At 44.3% G+C, this 19,716-nt stretch overlaps 1 pseudogene; it reads right to left on the minus strand.

The window, feature by feature from the left end:
• Positions 1-2,828: 2,828 nt before the first annotated feature.
• Positions 2,829-3,338, minus strand: LOC125347870 (annotated as a pseudogene).
• Between the last annotated feature and the right edge of the window lie 16,378 nt (positions 3,339-19,716).

Here is a 19,716-nt window from a genome sequence, read left to right on the forward strand (position 1 = left end):
GGTGGGGAGAAATCAGACTGTGTTCAAAGTCCTTTTGGTGGATTCAATTCTCATCTAATCTCCTGTTCTCAGTGGGAAATGCATTTAGAATGCTTTAAATCTTTTCACTGATATTCATTTTGGTGTTGACATTTTGAGGATCACATTGTGGCTAACAGGGAGGACAGAAAGAGACATTTGAGACCATGACTGTATCTTTAAAACCCAGACCAATACAACCCTGGTAGGACCAGAGCTCAATACTTACAGTGTTGAGAAGAGTCCTGAGACCAAGCCAGGAGATTTCTCAACTGTGACAGCTGAAAGGAAAGAAAAAAGTATTCTGGTTAGTTATTCAGAAAAACTAGAGAAACATCTGTTGGACATACTGGGAGTGAGTAACTTTGCTCCACATTCTTTCCACTGATGGCATGTTTTGCAAAGCTGGGGTTCTGGCAGCTGTTGAGCTAAAACACAAGTGTCATACAAAACTCAGTGTGGGATCAGAAACCAGGGTGGTGTGCCCAATCTCATTCCAAGACCCGAGGAATGGCGCAATTTTTAGTGGGGCGCGTGATCATATGCTCTTTTTTTTGTGTGTGTGTGCCAATCCTGGGGCTTGAAGTCAGGGCCTGGGTGCCAAGGCACTTTATCACTTTACCACTTGAGCCACAGCACCACTTGTGACTTTTTTTTTTTTTTTTTTTTTTTTTGCCAGTCCTGGGCCTTGGACTCAGGGCCTGAGCACTGTCCCTGGCTTCTTTTTGCTCAAGTCTAGCACTCTGCCACTTGAGCAGCAGCGCCACTTCTGGCCATTTTCTGTATATGTGGTGCTGGAGAATCGAACTGAGGGCTTCATGTATACGAGGCAAGCGCTCTTGCCACTAGGCCATATTCCCAGCCCCAACTTTTTTTTTTTTTAAGATAAGAGTCTCTCAAACTTTCCTGCATGGGTTGGCTTTGATCCATGATCTTCAGATCTCAGCCTCCCAAGTAGCCAGGATTGCAGCTGTGAGACACTGGTGGCCAGTTGGGGGCACATGTTCTAAGTCACACTTGTGACTATTTAAGAATGAAATAAAAATGTTATTTTTCTTCAATTTCTTCCTTGTCTTTCCTTTTCCCTTCTCCCTCTTCCTCCTCCTCCTTCTTGTGTGTGCTGATTCTGGGGCTTGAATTTTGGGCCTGGATGATGTCTCTATACTTTATTGCTCAGGGCTAGTGCTCTACAACTTGAATCATAACTCCACATCCAGCTTTTTGGTGGTTAATTGGAGATCTCATGACTTGTCCTGCCTGGGCTGGCTTGAACCAGTCTTCTAAGTGGCTAGGATTACAGGCATGAACCACTGGTGCCCAGCTGTTGCTGCTGCTCCTCCTCCTTTTCTTTCTTTCTTTTCTTTCTCCCTCCCTCCCTCCCTCCCTCCCTCCCTCCCTCCCTCCCTCCCTCCCTCCCTCCCTCCCTCCCTTCCTTCCTTCCTTCTCCCTTTTCTCTCTCTTTCTCTCCCTCCCTCCTCCTCTCTCTATCTCTCTCCCTTCCCCCCTTCCTTTCTTTTTCTTCTTGTGTCAGTACTGGGACTTGAAATCTGGCCCTGTGCTCTCAGTTTTTCACATTTATGGCACCACTCTACCACTTGAGCCATGTCTCATTATAGCTTTTTATATAAGAGTCTTGAGGGTTTGCCTGCCCAGGCTGGCTTTGAACTGTAATTCTCAGCTATCACCCTCCTGAGTAACTAGAATTATATAGGAACGTACCACTGATGCTCAGCTTTCTAGTAATTTCTTCTCTTTTTTGTCTGTGACCAGGACTCAAATTTGGTACCAGGTGCTTTTGCTCACTGGCTAGCTCTCTACCAACTGAGCCATGCCTGCAACTCCCTTTCTGTCAATTTCTATGTATTAAGTTGGGGTATAGACATGTGACACAGATGAGATACAAATACTATATTTTCTAGGTGTAAGAATTTAATAGAACCATTATGGATTTATTTTGTGCTAGAAACACTGAAAAATTCACTGAGATAGCAAGGGTGTCCTGAGCATACAAAGTTTGAGAACTTCTAATATATTTCACCCAGTGCTCACCTGGAGAAATGGGTCATTCTTGGTGACTCTCTCTCTCTCTCTCTCTCTCTCTCTCGTATTTCTGAAAACAAGTTTTATTTAAATAAGGGTTTAAATACATTACAGAACATTAAAACTGGGAGAAAACAAAAAACCAGTCTGTTACTTCACATGGCACTGGGCAGCCTTACTTAAGTTGTGAACTCTACAGCTAGCTACATGACAGATGACTCCAGTCTGATGTTTGGTCCCTTGTCAAAAGTTTAACTCTTTAATTAAGCTGGTCTCATTTATTTTTTTGGGGGGGCACCCCATATCTAGGCTATGTCTGGTCAACCCAAGCCTTCCCTAGTGGCACAGCTGCTGTTGCTCAGTGCCTTACCCCATTTTCTCTGGATTACCATGGGTGGTTCAAAATAGTGACATTCTTTTAGGGCAGGGGAAGCTGCAGAGGGAGCGTCTGGCCAGACATAGCCTCCGGCCAGACATAGCCTCCTGTTATCCAGGGCTCTTGAAACTTCACATTATTGAAACTGAAACTTTACATTATTGCTTTGTTGCAGGCTGGACACCGCCAGGCACCTACTGCTTGACCTCAGTTTAAATGAGGGACTTCAAGACTAGACAGCATGGCTCTTTTCAGTTTATTGCAGGAAGGAGTTACACTAGTCCAAGTTAAAAGCGGACGCCAAATGGTTACATCATACAAGCTGTGAGGTTTTTAAACTTGTGACAAGGGACAGAAGGGAAATTCTACTCATTGCAAGGAAATCCTCAAGCTTCAATGAGCCACAAGCACTTAAAACCCATGAACCTTCAGCTGATCGTCCTTAGCCAGTCCAATCTCTACCAGGAACTGGCATATGTTCTTGCACTGGTCACCCTCTAGCTGAATTACTTCTCCATATTCTGGATGCTCAATTACAGTACCATTGCAGGCAAATTGCTTCTTAAACGCCTTCACTACTTTTTTTTTCTTTTTTTTTTTTAATCGTAATCATCAGCGATCCCTTAAGGGCCTTCCTGCCATTTCTCTGTTGAATTCTTACATGGATATAATCCTCAGTGCCAGCAGGAAGCAGGTCATCACCCTTACTTGCATCAGCAAAGGGGTCGAAGGAGTGGAGGTTCTGGATAGCGGACATATGATACGATTCCTTTTCCTCGGTGGAAACGGCCTGTGGAAGGCGGCTGCGGGAGAAGGCCGGCGGGGGGCGGGGGGGAGGGGAGGGGACGGAGCGTCGGGAAGCGAGGGGGCTCAAGGAGGAGGCAGCTGAGTCCTCCGCGGCGGCTCAGTGACTGGGGTCTCTCTCTCTCTCTCTCTCTCTTTTTTTTTTGTTAGTTGTGGGGCTTGAACTCTGGGCCTGGACACTGTCCCTGAGCTCTTCAGCTCAAGTCTAGAACTCTACCACTTTGAGCTACAGAGCCACTTCCGGTTTTCTGGTGGTTAACTGGAGATCAGAGTCTCACAGATTTTCTTTTTGGGTCTGGCTTTGAACCGCAATCCTCAGATCTCAGCTTCCTGAAAAGCTAAGATTACAGGTGTGAGCCACTGGTGCTTGGCTTCTTGGTGACTCTTTTTTTTTTTTTTTTTTTTTTTTTTTTTGCCAGTCCTGGGGCTTGGACTCAGGGCCTGAGCACTGTCCCTGGCTTCTTTTTGCTCAAGGCTAGCACTCTGCCACTTGAGCCACAGCGCCACTTCTGGCCATTTTCTGTATATGTGGTGCTGGGGAATTGAACCCAGGGCCTCATGTATATGAGGCAGGCACTCTTGCCACTAGGCCATATCCCCAGCCCCTCTTGGTGACTCTTGTTCAGCCTCTCAAACGCACTCATCAGTCAGTCCTCTCAGTCTTATTTCCTCCTCAGTCCAGACTTCTCATCACTATATGTGATCACTTTTCTGGTCTTCCATTTTCTGCAGTTGTCTTCCTGCTTGCAATCCAGTGCTTCAACATTCATTCTTTAAGCAACATTGTCTCCTTTTTATTTCTTTTTTGGTTTGAGAGTGGGACTTGAACTTAGTACTTGATGCTTTTGTTCATTTAACTCTCTACCAGCTGAGCCTCCCTCCAACCCCAGGATTACTTCTTTAAAATCCCTCTATGGCCTCACTTCCCTTTGAAAGACTTCCAAAGGCCATCCAAGCTGCCTCTGCTTCTTCCCTTCTTCCCTTCTTCCCTTCTTCCCCTTAACAGATCCTGTTCCCACCTGAGGATTCTCCTGGAACCCTTCCCACTGTCTGCCAAACTTTCTGGCTCCTTGAAGGTGTTCAAAGGCTGGGCTCTTCCTCCTCAAGTTTCAACTCAGAGACAATCTCCTCAATAAGGCATTCCTTGGCAATTGGTGCATCTCTAAAATCATTCCTGCTTCTAACCCATTATACACATTTCATTATATTGTTTGGTTTTCCTGTCACTTTTGTCACTGCTGAAGAGATCCTGTTCACAGGATTGTGCATTCAGAAAGAGAAATTGAATTGTGTTTTCTTGTTTATCATTGTATTCTTACCACCTAGTAAAGGGCTTGACACATGGTAGGAAAACAAGAAATATTTAACAGGATGAATAAATGTGATTGTCTGATATGGTAGGCCAATGGGTCAATCAATGATGATTCCTAACAGAGATGATATAGAAGTGGGCTGAGAAGACAAGCTCATAATTTTAAACACACACACACACACACACACACACACACACACACACTTTGAGATTTTTTTTTTTTTTGCCAGTCCTGGGCCTTGGACTCAGGGCCTGAGCACTGTCCCTGGCTTCTTCTTTTTTTTTTTTTTTCCCCTCAAGGCTAGCACTCTGCCACTTGAGTCACAGTGCCACTTCTGGCCATTTTCTGTATATGTGGTGCTGGGGAATCTAACCCAGGGCTCCATGTATACGAGCCAAACGCTCTTGCCACTAGGCTATATCTCCAGCCCCCCCTCCCCCGCCCCCCCCCACATTTTGCAGTCCAGTTAATCTTTGGGAAGATACAACAGATAGTTACCCTATATGAACTTTCCCCCCCGATCACTACTTATAATTTGCCATAAGAGATTATATGGAGTTACATAGTTAATGAAGCAACTTCACTGTATCATGTGCGGTTCTGCCTAGCAGTCTCCCCTTGCTCTTTCCCTTGATTTCCTTCTTTCTAGAGAAATTGAGATAACGACTTAAAAAGGAGCCTTCCTATAAGTACAGCATTGAACTGAAAAGCCTCTCCCATTGTCCAGCCTGAACTTGCTGATGCGTTCGTCTTCACGGTAGTGAATCCAGGAGATGCACATGGCAAGTTGGCAAAAGGGACAGGTGCAGCATTATTCAAAATCTCTGCTAAACAGCAGTGGGGGATTAAACAGAAGCTTTCTTTAATAAGATTAATTCCGAAATATGAAGAGCAGTTTGGCACATCCCCAAAGATAACAAGGCATTTGTAGCTATGTAAGATTAAAGGAGCTTTCACACAAAGCAATTTTCCTTTCCAACATCAAAGAGCTGCTTCTGAGGGGCGGCTAGATGGAAATACACAGCAGCAAATGCACAGTGCAGAGCTTCTCTATGGAAAGACAGTCTGCTCAGCCAGGAATGAGATGGATGGCATTGGCTACAAAGGACCTGGGGGAGCATTGTTCCTGGGATCACAGGATTATGGGTTAGGGATCAAGTCAACAAACACCCCAGACAGGTGGCTTCCTGGTGATGACCTTGGATTTCCAAGGCTAGGGACTGAGATAGGCTGGTTGTTAGGAAGTTCTAACAAATAGTAACGACCGTGATACTGGATATAGTAGTGATGGCAAACACTACAGCCAACATTTCTCCATGCCAGGCACTGTACTTACATAACAAATAGCATCAACTTCGGCTGCTAAATCTTCTTCCCTGGGCCCCTAAGCCAACCATCCTTCTTAAGCCTGCTCCTTACTTCTCCCCACTGAACGGCACACAACACACTTGTTCTACAGTCAGTCAGGAATATTGGAAGGTAGCTTTTATATTCTCTATCTGCTTTTTGTGTCCTCCTGTGTTAAACCTATGTTGATTTTTGAACCCCTTACAGGGGTTTATATGCATTGGCACTACATTTCATCTTGCTGGTTTTACCTCTCCCTTCCAAGATGCTCAGATATTTGTGAATCCTGATTTTATTATTTGGCCTGTTAATGCCTGGTATAATATGCTTCTGAAAATCCTAAGTGGGCACGTTTCCTCCTTTTTTCTCTGTCCTTCTAAAAATACTTCTTGCAGACTTTTCTGGGGGGAGGGTATTAGGGTTTGAACTCAGGCTCTTGTGCTTGTTAGGCAAGGGTTCTACCACCTGAGTCATGCCCCCAGCCCTTTTTTTGCTTCAGAGTTTTTGTTTTTTGTTTTTGGCCGGTTCTGGGGCTTGAACTCTGGGCCTGGGCACTGTTGCTAAGCTTCTTTTGCTCAAGACTAGCACTCTACCTACCACTTGAGCCACAGTGCCACTTCTGGTCTTTTTTGGTAAAAGAGTCTCACAGCCCTTCCTGCCTGGATGGCTCTGAATGGCTATCCTCAGAACTCAGCCTCCTGAGTAGGTAGGATTAAAGGTATGAGCCATTGGAACCCAGCTTGCTTCAGTTATTTTCCAAATGGAGTTTTGTGGTTTTGTCTAGGGCTGGCCTTGGACTGTGATTCTCCTACTTATGCTTCCTGCAGAGCTGGGACTTCAGGTATATATTACCATGCCTGGCTTATTGATTAAGATGAGACTTTGAACCATGAGCGGCCTGATATCTGCCTATGGAGTAGTTGATGTTGTAGGCATGTGCCACCAGACCCAGCCCCTTTTAGACTTTAAAATTAATCATATGCTGTTAGATATTAGGGATATTAGGGCTATACATATGCATAAGGCATACCTATGGACTTAAACATTCCTTGGTCTGGAGGATTGTGGCTTAATGACACTGAGCAAAAAATTCCCAAGAACTCATATCAACAAACAAAAAGCTTCCCAGATACATGGGAAGCATAATAGGATGATTGTGATCTAGGATGGCCTACGCATACAGAGATAAAAAGTAACAAAGGAAAAAAGGGCAAGAAATGTCTCAGGTGGTAGAGCACTTGTTTAGCAACCTGGGGCTCTGAGTTCAAACCTCAGTACCATACAAATACAAACAAGCAAATATCACCCCTCCCCAAATACCCTACATCTTGCTTAGGTGGAGAGACAGAAACATAAATTACATAAGTTAGAGCATGATGTTATTATATAATGAGTAAAAAAGAGGAGCCTCTTTTTTGAGGTATTGGGGTTTGAACTCAAGGCCTGCCATGTACCAGGCAAGCACTCTACCACTGAGCTACAGCTGCCATCCAAGAAGTCGGTCTTAGCATGAATGGAAGAGTAATTATCTGTAAGAGGAGGTAGTGAAGAGGTCAGCAAAAGCCAGCACTACCCCAGCTCTCGTAGTACATGGTTCCGTGAGGGAAACTGCAGTCTCCACTTAATTAAAAGCCAGCCAGAGGCTGTTCTAGTGACTCTCATTTACAGAAGGAGCTGTGCTGTTGCAGCCCAGAGCTTTACACTTTTCTCCTCTTTCCTGTCTGCCTGATCAGTGGACTCTTCCTCACCGTGCTGCCTTCTAAAGAACCAAGTGCAGCTGCCTTGGCTGAGGTTGTAAGATTTTACATGGCGGGCTAGAGAGACAGGGGAGTTTCTATGAGGAAACTGGAGACCAGGGTGGAACAAAATCAGAGACAAGGAGGCCTTTCATGAAAATGACCGGAGAGTCATTGAGAAGACTGCTAATATCAAGTGCAAATGGACTTTGTGATTATGACTGCTTGTGGGGCTCCTTCAAGTGTTATGAGTCGGGTTGCTTAGAAGCCATCCTCTATGTGAAGACTGGCATCTTTGGAAGTCCAGGCAGGTGGCTGTGCTTGCACATATTGTGAAACCCAGCACGGTACCTGGAGCTTGCAACTTCCTGGGCATTTTGAAGGATAGAGAATGAATAACCTTGGTAGACCCATCATCCTATCCCCATGTTCCATAAGGGTTACCCTTGTGGCAGTGAGCCTTTATAAGAGAAAGAAATGTCTGAAGCCAAGAGGCTGAGAGTATTGGGAACCAGTGGGTTCTGGGCCAGGTGCCTTGTGTCATCAGAGCACTGTCCCTGAACCTCTCCCTAGTGCTTCCTGACTGGGTTGCACTGATCTTTTCAATCAGAGAGGCTAAGTTCCATCTGTCTTCAGGAGTTCCAAAAACTAGACCTCAGTGAGAAGTAGTGACAGCGTGACCATGAACTTGGTTAGGTACACAGGTATAGAGCTCCAAGGCTGTGGGTTCCAGTCCTGGGTGAGGCTCAGGTCTCACACATGGCTGAGTTCTGGAAACCTGGCTTGAAGCCATGAGCCAGCAAAAAGCTGAGTTGTCACAACCACCAAATTGATAACCAAACTCCTCTCATCATGGTGACAAAACACCCAAAGTAAACAGTTCTAAGAAGGAAGGATTTCTTTGCCCAGGGTTTCTACTTAGTTCCATGCACCTGGACACAACACCATCTTGGTGGGAATGGTTGCAGGAAGAGCTTGTTCACCTCATAGCAGACAGTAACCAGCAAGAGTAAGCGAGTTACCTGAGACCAGCTGTAGCTTTAGAGCCATCCCTCCACTGACCTACTTCTTCCAGCTAGACCCCACCTTCGAAAGCTTTCAGACCACCATGAAATAGTACTTCTATCAGTGGGAGACCAAACATGAGCTTATGGATACCGTTTTTTATATTCAAATCATAACTTTCTCTCCGTGGACTACAAAATCTCACAACCATTTCATAATGCAAAATGCATTTAGTCTGTTTCCAACTATTTCCCCCAAGTCTTAACCATTTCAACACTGTTTTAAAAGTCCAAGTTGAAGGTCTCCTTTGTGACTCAAAGTAAACACTTTGTTTTAAAAATAAAGACAAAATTGTGTTATCTCCAATATACAATTACACAAAATACACTTTCCTACTTCAAAAGAGAGGGATAGGAAAATAAATAGGAAGGATTGGATTAGAGCAAAACTGAAAACCCAGTATGGCAGGCATTAAATCTGTGTCTCTATGACTGGCATCTGGAGAAGGCCATGGTATAAACTCCAGTGGATCCAGAAAGCCCTATTCCCATAGTCCTGCCACTTGCTGACTGCAAGGCCTTCCTCTTAGGCTGGCTACAAGGGTTGTCTAAAGCTTTACTAGGCAGATGTTTCACATTCTTGGCATCTCCAACTCCTAGCAATCTCCAGTGCAGCTCAAGCTTTACCCTCAAAACCTCATAAATAGCACCTTCAGGGATATCCTGCAGGGACACCAACACTGCCACACACTGATTGGCCTTCCCAGGCCTTCCTTTGAAATCTGGATGGAAACTTCTATAGTCCTTATAACTCATGTTCTGCATGTCTACAAAACCAGTATCATGTGAAGGATACCAAGGTTGGTTGCCAGCTTAAGTGGTGACAAGATCCATGTGGACCATGGGTGCAACATCTTCTCATGCCCTGGGAGCCTGCGCAAAGTGAAAGGAATCCTGGGTTCTCAGGAGAATATGCCAGGGACAAACACTGAAGTAAAAAAGTTCTGTTGAACCACCCATCTTGGACCAATCTTTGCATACGCCCCACCCCCCAGTTCAAGGCACATGTTAAAACATAGTTTCTCAGGGCTTTTTCTTCTTTTTTCTTCTTCTTCTTCTTCTTCTTCTTCTTCTTCTTCTTCTTCTTCTTCTTCTTCTTCTTCTTCTTCTTCTTTTTTGAATAGAGTTTCAAATATATTCAGATTTGAACCTTCAGGGAGGGCGATCTGGCACTGTACACGTGTAGAACAGCAACCTCGAGGCACTGTTCACCACGTCCTGGGAAGCCGGGCAAGACTGCCGTCTCCCTCCCATTTTATAAAGGAGGAAAATAAGGGATACGGGGAGATGCACGGACTTTCCTGAGTCACAATGGCCCCGGGCAAGGCTGGAATCTCGCATCCAGGGAAGTTCTGGTGGTTGACCCGCGGGATTCTGCATACCCTCCACAGCCATACTTTCCCTCTCAACTCAGGGGTTCTCCAGAGAGGAAGAGACCCACCCCTTCATTTTCTGTCCTGGCATCTCTCTCCTTTGGAAAGGATGCTGTTCTTGCTGAATGAAGGTCAACTCGGGGAGTGGAAAGGTCAAGGAAGAGGAGCCACAGGTGAATGGAAAGACCACGGAAAAGGTCTGCGTACTTGATGTGTCTTTGTTGCCTAGATCCCAACATCCTGGCCAAGGAGGGGGTCCCCGAGATGGCAGACGGGGAGACCTGCAACGCTCACCGGCGCCGGCACCTGCACACACACGCTTCTGCCCCACTCTTCAGGTCGGCTTTCGGTTGCCATGGGGACCGCGCACCAAGCCACAGCTCCATCGCACCTGCGGAGACTCCGGGGTTTTGAGCTTCATGCCTCTGCACCTACCCTGACTCTAGTTCCCCCAGCTTCTTTGCTGGAGGGGGAAATGTTTGCACGGTGCAAGCTTTCAGTGGCTGAGCAGAGAGATGTCAGGGCCACCTCATCCCTTGGGTTGTGTTTCCATGGATGAGACGGTCCACAAGGCTTCTCCACTTGGTGGTCCCATCAGGAGATGAGCAAGTAGAAGGTGACCAGGTGACCTTTCTGTCCCTCTCATTCTGACATGGAGAAAATTGGAGAAGATCAGATGATAAGCCAAATTCAAACTAGTTTCATGGGATGCCAGAATGAGTGCAGGAGAAACAGGAGGACAGAAGATGCCAGCAAATGTTCAAAAGAGATCTTTGGCCCAGGTGGATGTGGGGGCTAGGTAGTTACAACAGCCTTTGTTAGGGTGGCGGGGGGCGGGGGGGGGAGGGAGGTGCTGAGTTCTGTATTTCTGGGAGGACTTCTGGAGCTCCCCATAATTTCCATTGACTTCACATGAATCCAAATGAAAATCTACCCAGAACTCAAACGGCTTCAGAACATGTTTCCTTGCCTAGCAGCTTCGGGAGTCCACATCCCCTTCGCCCATCACAAGTTTTAGGACCCGCCCATCACCTTGGGGGTGGGGGGTGCAGGTGGGGAGTGGGATCTGCAATGTTGTTGTGGCCATGCCCTCCACAAGATGGTGCTCTTAGGTTTTAAAATTTATTATTTTTTAAATTTTTATTATCCATAGTTGATTCTTAGTTTTTGTCTTTTTTCTTTTTAAAGAAAAGGTTTTGTTTAAATTGGGTAGATTCATTCCTTTGTCCATAATTTACTAAACACCTACTATGTGCTGGCCTGTTTCTGGTGGTATTGTGCCTACAGATTCTGTTACTGCACATGACAGACTGGGATTATATCTACAGACCACTACATATAACTCCTGCAAACTTGTAAGCTTCCAGCAAATGTTTGTCAAGTGAAAGCCTTGCATACCATTCTAATTTATTTTGAAAGTAAGTGGATATAAATAGTGCATGATTCATGGTGTAGTATGATGAGCTAGAAAAGGCAACAGGTTATTAGGAGAAGGTAAACTGCTGTCGTCCGTGTATTGGATGAGCATGTGATTTGTCATACAGCCCAGAAACTTCAGATCAGGAGAAGCAAAGATAGGGATGATTATGGTTCAACAACAAGCAGGCACAAACCACCAACAAAGTAGGATACATGGTCATGATAGCGATGGTTAGTATTTATCAATCACAGTAGGAAGGTACGGTTACTATTTTATTTATTTATTTTTCATTTGGTGCTGGTACAGGGTCTTGAACTCAGGGGCCTGGGCACTGTCCTTTACCTTTTTTGCTCTACCTCTTGACCCTAGTTTTTTTGGTGGTTAATTGCAGATAAGAGTCTTATGGACTTACCAGCCAGAACTGGTATTGATATTTTATTTTTTTTTGTGCTGGTCCTAGGGCTTGAACTCTGGGCCTGGGCTTTGTCCCTGAGTTTTTGTGTTCAAGGCTAGCACTCTGCCACTTGAACCACAACTCCACTTCAAGCTTTGTGTGGTTAATTAGCGAAAAGAGTCTCACTGACTTTCCTGCCTGGGCTGGCTTTGATCCACGATCCTCAGATCTCACCCTCCTGAGTAGCTAGGATTGCAGATGTGAATCACCGGTGCCTGGATGTATTGTTATTTTTGATCTACTGTCAAGTTGAATTTACTCAGCTTTGCACAAGTCTTATTCTGGGTTGGTTAGCAAGTCAAAATGCAATTTGCAAATATTTATTAGACTTAAGTTCAGAAAATTAATTGTAAGTAAAGCCACTTTCAGATGTTAGAGGAGTTCAATCCTCCTTTTTGCAGGGCTGACTTTGTCAGAGCAGTTTTAAAACCTGAAGCGAGGAAGCAGTGCATGGCCAAGGGTTGAGGGCTTCAAACTGAGGGACATCAGCTAGATTTCCTTCCTGGTGACAGACAAATTCTGTGGCTCCCAGTAGGCAGCACCTTGAATTCCAAGCACCCCAAGTTAGGTCGTCCATCTCGGCCTGGCCCAGGATGGACTTGAACTGACCTTCTTTCTTTTCCTGCCTCTGTCCCTCATTGGTCCCCTTTCAGTACCCAAAGGGGCTTTCCATTCTTTCTAACACTTGGCCACCAACCTGTCACTCAAAGGCCATTTTTTTTTTTTTTAGATTGCTGGTGGCAATAAGAGAACCCAGAGTCTGACTGGAGCTTCTGGAGATAACATCTATTGCTTTGCAGCACCTGCCTGTCACTCTGGGACCAAGGCAAATAAGGTTGGGCTGATAACAGTTTGTTTTCATCCAACCTTGCTAGTGGCTTCTTTTTATGGAATATTGTTCCAGAGGACTGCAAATGAACTCACCAGGATCTATCTGAACATCTTGCCAAGATTAGTTTGTGCAGAGCACTCTGCAATTGCCCAGAGTGCCTTTTCTCTTTACAAACCTGGGTACAGACTTTCTCCTTCTTTAGAGACGGGCACTGGACTTTCCTTTAACACTTTCCAGGGTCTCTTACTGCTTGCTGGGCTCTGTGTGCCATGCCTGTCTACGCTTCTTGATTTGTTTTCTGATGCTGGTACCGAGTCTTAAGCTTAGGGTCTTGCATTCTTGCCTGGCTGTTTTGCTCAAGGCTGATGTGTACCACTTGAGCCACAGCTCCACTTCCATTTTTTGCTGGTTAATTGGAGGTCATTTTCTTTTGTCATTTTCTACCTGGACTGGCTCTGAACCATGATCCTCAGATCTCAGTCTCCTAAATAGCTAGGATTACAGGCATGAGCCACCTGTGTCCAGCTTAATTCTTACTTTTATTAAGATTTCTGTCTTCTACCAAGGGCAGCTGGCTTTGATGATCCAATCTCAGAGGACTTTTCTGCCCTGACATTCTCTGAACTAGCAAGGGTGGAGAAGAAGCTGCTATTCAGACACAAAAGTGAGTGAATAAGAGCTAGAGAGGTCTCTGTGAGAACCACTGTCTCTGTCTTTATTTTAGGTCCTTTTATACACTCGTTAGTATTGGTATAGTCATTGTTGATTTGACAGGGCAAGGAATTTGTGGTTGCAACAAGAACAGTTTTTCCCATAGAGATCAGGAGATGATCTTTAGGGGAGGCTTTTTAGAACAATAATTTTAAGGCATAAAATTGGCCACTGGTGGCTCACACCTGTAATCCTAGCTACTCAAGTGGTCGAAATCTCAGGATTATGGTTCAAAGCCAACCTGGGCAGGAAAGTTTATAAGACTTGTATCTCGAATTAACCACCCAAAAGCCAGAAGTGGAGCTGTGGCTCAAGTGGGAGACTGCTAGCCTTGAACTAAAAGCTCAGGGACAGATCTAAGGCCCTGAATTCAAGCCCAAGAATTGGCATACATGTGAGTGCAATCATATGCGCACATGCGCGCGCACACACTCACACACACCAAAACAAAGCAGAGCATAGGCAATTAATAAAGCACTCAAGCTATGGTACATGAGCTTATAATTCTCAGAACTGTTTATCCTCCAGGTACTGACACTGTACTATGTGTTATACACATTCATCACAGTCACTCGACAAGCAATTAGCTGTGTTTTTCCATATCTTGCAGAGCACAGTTTTCTGTGTGCAAAATGTAATGCATTAAAATAGCATTCATAGTCTCTGGACCAACTGCTGAGTTATGTATCCCCCCCATATTCTTCCCATGTTTTCTTCCCAGATTGTTTTTCTTAGGGATTACAAGGGTGAAAAAATATTTTGAAATCCTGCTTTTTCATGTACTGGTAGTCCGTTGTTTCTTCCCCTTTGGCCTGTCTCTAACTGAAGACTAGAAGAGCATCTTTGACTAGGTATAACTCCTTCAGGTATCAGGGAGCTCTTGGCCCCACCTGGCCCTGCAGAATTGTTCTCCAGGGTGACAAAGGCCTGGAATGGTTTGCTGGCCCAGAAATGCAGGAAGAACAAACAAATCAGTACACTGTTTTATTCCTTTGACTCTATTGTGCAGAGCCCTTGACCATATTTGAGGATTTCACAAGAAAAAAAAGCAATCCATGAATAGAAAAAGAAAGCCAGCTCTCACTATACCTCTTTGGTTCATCTAACTCTCTTCTGTATATAGTGGCGCATTGGGAAGATTCTTTGTTTTCTTACATCATATTGAGCCTAGAAAATTAAAATCCATAATAAGATAGAGGGTAGAAATTTTTTTTTTAAAGCAGGATAATTGGCTTGTATTTATGACACTCATCTGGCTTGTATTTACTGCCACCAGCAACCTTATATACCGCAAGTTCCTTGCTTCAGTCAAACACCCCATTGTGGGGTCATTGATGGAGCCCCTTGAACAGGACACATAAGTATCAACACTGAGATGCTAGGTCTGTAGCCAGCTCAGCCACATTCCCAGCCTAAGAGCCTCTATTGCCTCCTTGGATGGACCAAGACTCAGATGGCACCAGATTTCCAAGGATAATCCAAGCTGGGTGGCAGCTGGCAGCAAGGCCTCTTCATGGTTCTCTCTGGATCCTTTGTAAAAACAAATCTCCTTGGAACCTTCTGAAAGAAACTTCTCTAGGATTCATATGTTGGCCACAGGGTTCTGGTTCTCCACATGTACAGGGGCCTGGGGTGAGCTTCATGTCTTTGGCATTATCAGGGCAACCAATTTGAGAATATGAATAAGATAACCTTCCTTAGCTGGGTGTAGTGGCACACACCTGTAATCTCAGAAGGCTTGAGGCTAGACTGGGTGATATGGAGACCTTGTAATGACATTATATATGTATATATATATATACACACACACACACATATAGTATTATATATGTATATGTATGGAGAGAGAGGAGAGATAGAAAAGGAGGATATAAAGAAGGAAAAAAGAGTGAAAAAGAGGAGAGGAGAGACAGAAAGGACAGAGAGAGAGAGAGAGAGAGAGAGAGAGAGAGAGAGAGAGAGAGAGAGAGCACATTATGTTTTGCACACCAAGCAATGCACATACTCTTTGGCGAAGCTTGACGGCCATGAAAGGACTGTCTGAGCTTCCAGTAGCTCAGGCTGTGCTTGGACCTGAGGCCTTTGGGAATGAAAGTAGCTCTCTGTTAACTTGAGGACTGGGCGTTAGCATGGATGGGCCTGAGGCTGATTGTCTTGCGATAGGGATAACTGGAAACTCTGTGAGCTGGGATGGACTGTTTAATCTGTTTGCCTACTTGGGTCACCTGGGCAGACAATGAACCGATGTGCAGGAGCCTTTGAATTATGATCTCAAAATGCAAACCATTTTTATAACCTGTCCCGGGGGATGATGAACTCATCAAGAGAAGAAAGTTGCCTGCTTTTGAGTGAGCTGGGCTGTGATTGGGCGCCTGGGCTCCAGTGATTTATAGTCCCTTTTAATGCAGTTGGGATTGGGAGCGAAGGTCAGAGTGGGTATTTTACTGGATGTATGAGAGTGGATTTTAGATATAAATTATGCAACACTTGAAGCTCAGCGCAGATACAAATTGAGCAGCTCCTTCATGGTATTTAGGGAGTTATGACTGATTTGTGGTCTGCTTATGCATGGTTAACAGGTTGTCCTTCTGTTATGAAAGCATTTTTCACATTTAGGACACCCATAATTAATTAGGGGTTCATGTGGTAGGGTCATGAATGGGAAGGCTTGGTGTTTTGACCCCCTAAATCTATGCTTCTGTCCACAGGGCCTCAATGATAGATGTCTTTTAGAGTTCTCCAGGGAATTAGCAGGTCTTGTCCCTGAGTTACACCCCCCCCAACCCTTTCATGGTGCCGTGTAAGCCAGGGTTTATTCAGATTGTAGTTAGAAAGCTGATATTCCCTAAGACAAATCAAAGATCATATTTTGTTTCCATTCAAGATTGAATCACAAGACTTCTCTGGTTAATGATTTTTGTTTTCTAAACATTTGAGGGTACAATTGATCTAACATTTCCATGAGGAGGTTATAAAAGATGCTAAACAACTCAGCTTTTACCCAGCCACACTAATTAAATGAAGGAAAACTTGAAACTGTGGAACAGCCAGGAATCGATCCCAGGGTTCCCTAACTTGTAGTGTTCCTTTTCTGGTGGAGGCACAGATACCCTGAAGCTTGAACTGGAATTGTTTCTGAAAGAGCAGAAGTTCTAGAAACTAAGGTGATTATTATTATTTTTTGCATGAGATATTTAATGCTCAGTGTAAATACTGGAGGTCTGGGCTCTGTGACAAACCAAGACTTCAGTTTGAAATCCCAGAGGCTGGCTTCCTGTATGAGAAAGATAGCAGCTTAGTTTGGACTTGTAGCTCAAGCAGGTAGAGTGTGAGGCCGGAGTTCAATCCCCATTAAGGGGATAAGGTGGGGGAGATGGAAGCTTATGCTAATGAAAGGTTGGGCTGTGTATGAGGACTTGTTTCTGTCTCTTAGGATCCAATGCTGTCTCATCTCAGACAACTTTTATTTTTAGATCTTTGAGTGGCAAGGCTTACCTAACTGGTGGCCTTGCCTGGGAAATGTTGAGAGATTTTTACTTAATGTATCAGAGTGGCTTGGTTGCACGCATGCACTTTAGGATACAATTATCCAGCCACATATAAACTAAAGTTTTCAGGCCTGTCTGATCTAAAGTAGATAAATCAGAATCATTTTTTCTATATAATCATGCCATTGTTTTCAAGGGCAGGTGGCAGAATGTTTTCTCTCCTTTGTATTGGAAGGGGAATTTTTTTTCTATTTCTTTTTTATAGCCCATTTCTTACCCTGCTTGCTTTTTTTCCCCCATCCCTTACTCTCCTTCATGGCCTTCATGATTATTTGAGTACTTTATCTTCCCTATTTAGCCAGTAGAAATGGAGAGAGTGAGGAGAGGGGAAGGAAGGATGGATAGAGATGAATACAATGTATTGACTGGATCTTTGGATGTGTGGCACTGTTCTAAGTGTTTCGGCTCTATTTTTGTCATTCAGATTTGATGGTTTGCAAGTAGCTTCCAGCCTTGCATTGGACAGGTAATGTAAACTATTTGAGGGTAAAGCTTTGGAGAGTACAATGCATCATGGTTAAGAATCTCTGCTATAGAAAACTCAAAGTAGACCCAAGCCTATCACCATGCACCAAGATCAACTCAAAATGGATCAAGGACCTCAATATCAGACCTGAATCCTTGAAACTACTGAAGGACAGAGTAGGAAAGATGCTAGAACTTATAGGCACAGGAAGGAACTTCCTGAATAGAGTCCCAGGGGCACAACAAATAGGGGAAAGACTCGACAAATGGGACTACTACAAATTAAAAAGTTTCTGCACAGCTAAGGACATAGCCACCAAAATAGAAAGACAGCCAACGATATGGGAAAGGATATTTACCAGCACAGCAACAGACAAAGGCCTGATATCTGTCATCTACAGAGAACTCAAAAAACTAAGCCCCTCCAAGCCCAATAAACCTATTAGGAAATGGGCAAAAGAGCTAAAGAGAGACTTCACAAGAGAAGATATAAAAATGGCAAAAAAACACATGAGGAAATGCTCAACATCCCTGGTAGTAAAGGAAATGCAAATAAAAACAACCCTGAGATACCACCTCACCCCAGTTAGAATGGCCTATACTCTGAACTCAGGAAACAACAAATGCTGGAGGGGCTGTGGGGAAAGAGGAACCCTTCTCCATTGTTGGTGGGAGTGCAAATTAGTACAACCAGTTTGGAGAACAGTATGGAGGTTTCTCAAAAAGCTCAATATAGACCTACCCTATGACCCAGCCATACCACTCCTAGGCATCTATCCTAAACAGCAAAACCTAAGATATCAAAAAGACATTTGTACTTCCATGTTTATCACGGCACAATTCACAATAGCCAAAATATGGAAACAACCCAGATGCCCCTCCACAGACGAATGGATCCAAAAAATATGGTACTTATACACAATGGAATACTACATAGCGATTAGGAATGGTGAAATATTGTTATTCGCAGGGAAATGGTCAGAACTCGAACAAATAATGTTGAGCAAGACAAGCCTAGAACACAGAAAACAAAGGGGCATGATCTCCCTGATATATGACTGTTAACAAAGGGAGACGGAGAGACAGTAGAGACCAAGTCTGTGAATACTATATATGTTCTTGATACATTGTATATTGTATATATGTCTACCTGACCTAGAGAAGGGATAGAAAAACAGGACGTAAGATATCACAAGAAATGTGCACACTGCCCTAATGTGTAGCTGTGCCCTTTTTGCACAACACCTTGTAAAAAAATTTGTGTTCAATTAATAAACAAAACAAAAGAATCTCTGCTAGGTCCAGTCGGGAGGCCCAGCCAGATCATACCACAGCTGTCCTGAGTTCAGGCAAGAGGTAGAAAAGGGATGTACGCTTACTGAAGCTTCTCACCAGCTCTAAGTAAGGTATTTTCTCTTGGCTCTCAATCCACACTGATGAAGCATCAGAAAAGTTAAGGAAATTTATGCATTGCTAAATGGTGACTGGGAGCTAGGATGTCTTTGTCTGTGATCTGTTGACCTGCGCTCATTTTGGGTGAATTCCCTGAGAAGATTTTTTTTTTTTCTGCTCCTGTATAATTGTCTATTCTGGGCAAGTGAAGAGTGTTGACATCAGAATGATTCTTAGGTTCCAGATCCTGATCTTTCATAACTTTTGCTTCTACTCCCTAGTGAGATGTGTGTAGGCAAGGAGTGTTAAAATGTGACCTGGGATAATGGATTCAGAGGGGACAGTCCAGTTGGTGGGGTGCATGGAAGACTGTGTATAGCTTTGTCATTTCTTTACATTTCATCTAAATGATCTCTGTGTGTGCGTGCATGTGTGCGTGCGTGTGTGTGTGTGTGTGTGTGCACACTCACATGCCCGCATGCTCCAGTACTTGGGCTTGAACTCAGGGCCTTACATTCTCACTTGACTTTTTGTTGTTTGAGGCTGGCACTCACTGGAGGCATACCTCTGGCTTTTTGCTGGTTAGCTGGAGATAAGTCTCACAGACTGGTCTCCAACCTCACCCCTCAGATCCCAGCCTCCTGAGTAGCTAGGCTTCCAAGTGTGAGCCACCAGTGCCCAGCCAGTTTCCATCCTTTATGATCAATGTACAAGAAAATTGTAGAAAACTTTCTGGAAGGTGGTGGCCACACTGTGTCCCACTTTCCCTCTGTTTTCAACATAGTTTTTCTGTCCCATCCAAAAGGAAAGGATTGAAGGATTC

Source organism: Perognathus longimembris, chromosome 3 (genome assembly GCF_023159225.1).
Source record: "Perognathus longimembris pacificus isolate PPM17 chromosome 3, ASM2315922v1, whole genome shotgun sequence".
Classification (NCBI taxonomy): domain Eukaryota; kingdom Metazoa; phylum Chordata; class Mammalia; order Rodentia; family Heteromyidae; genus Perognathus; species Perognathus longimembris.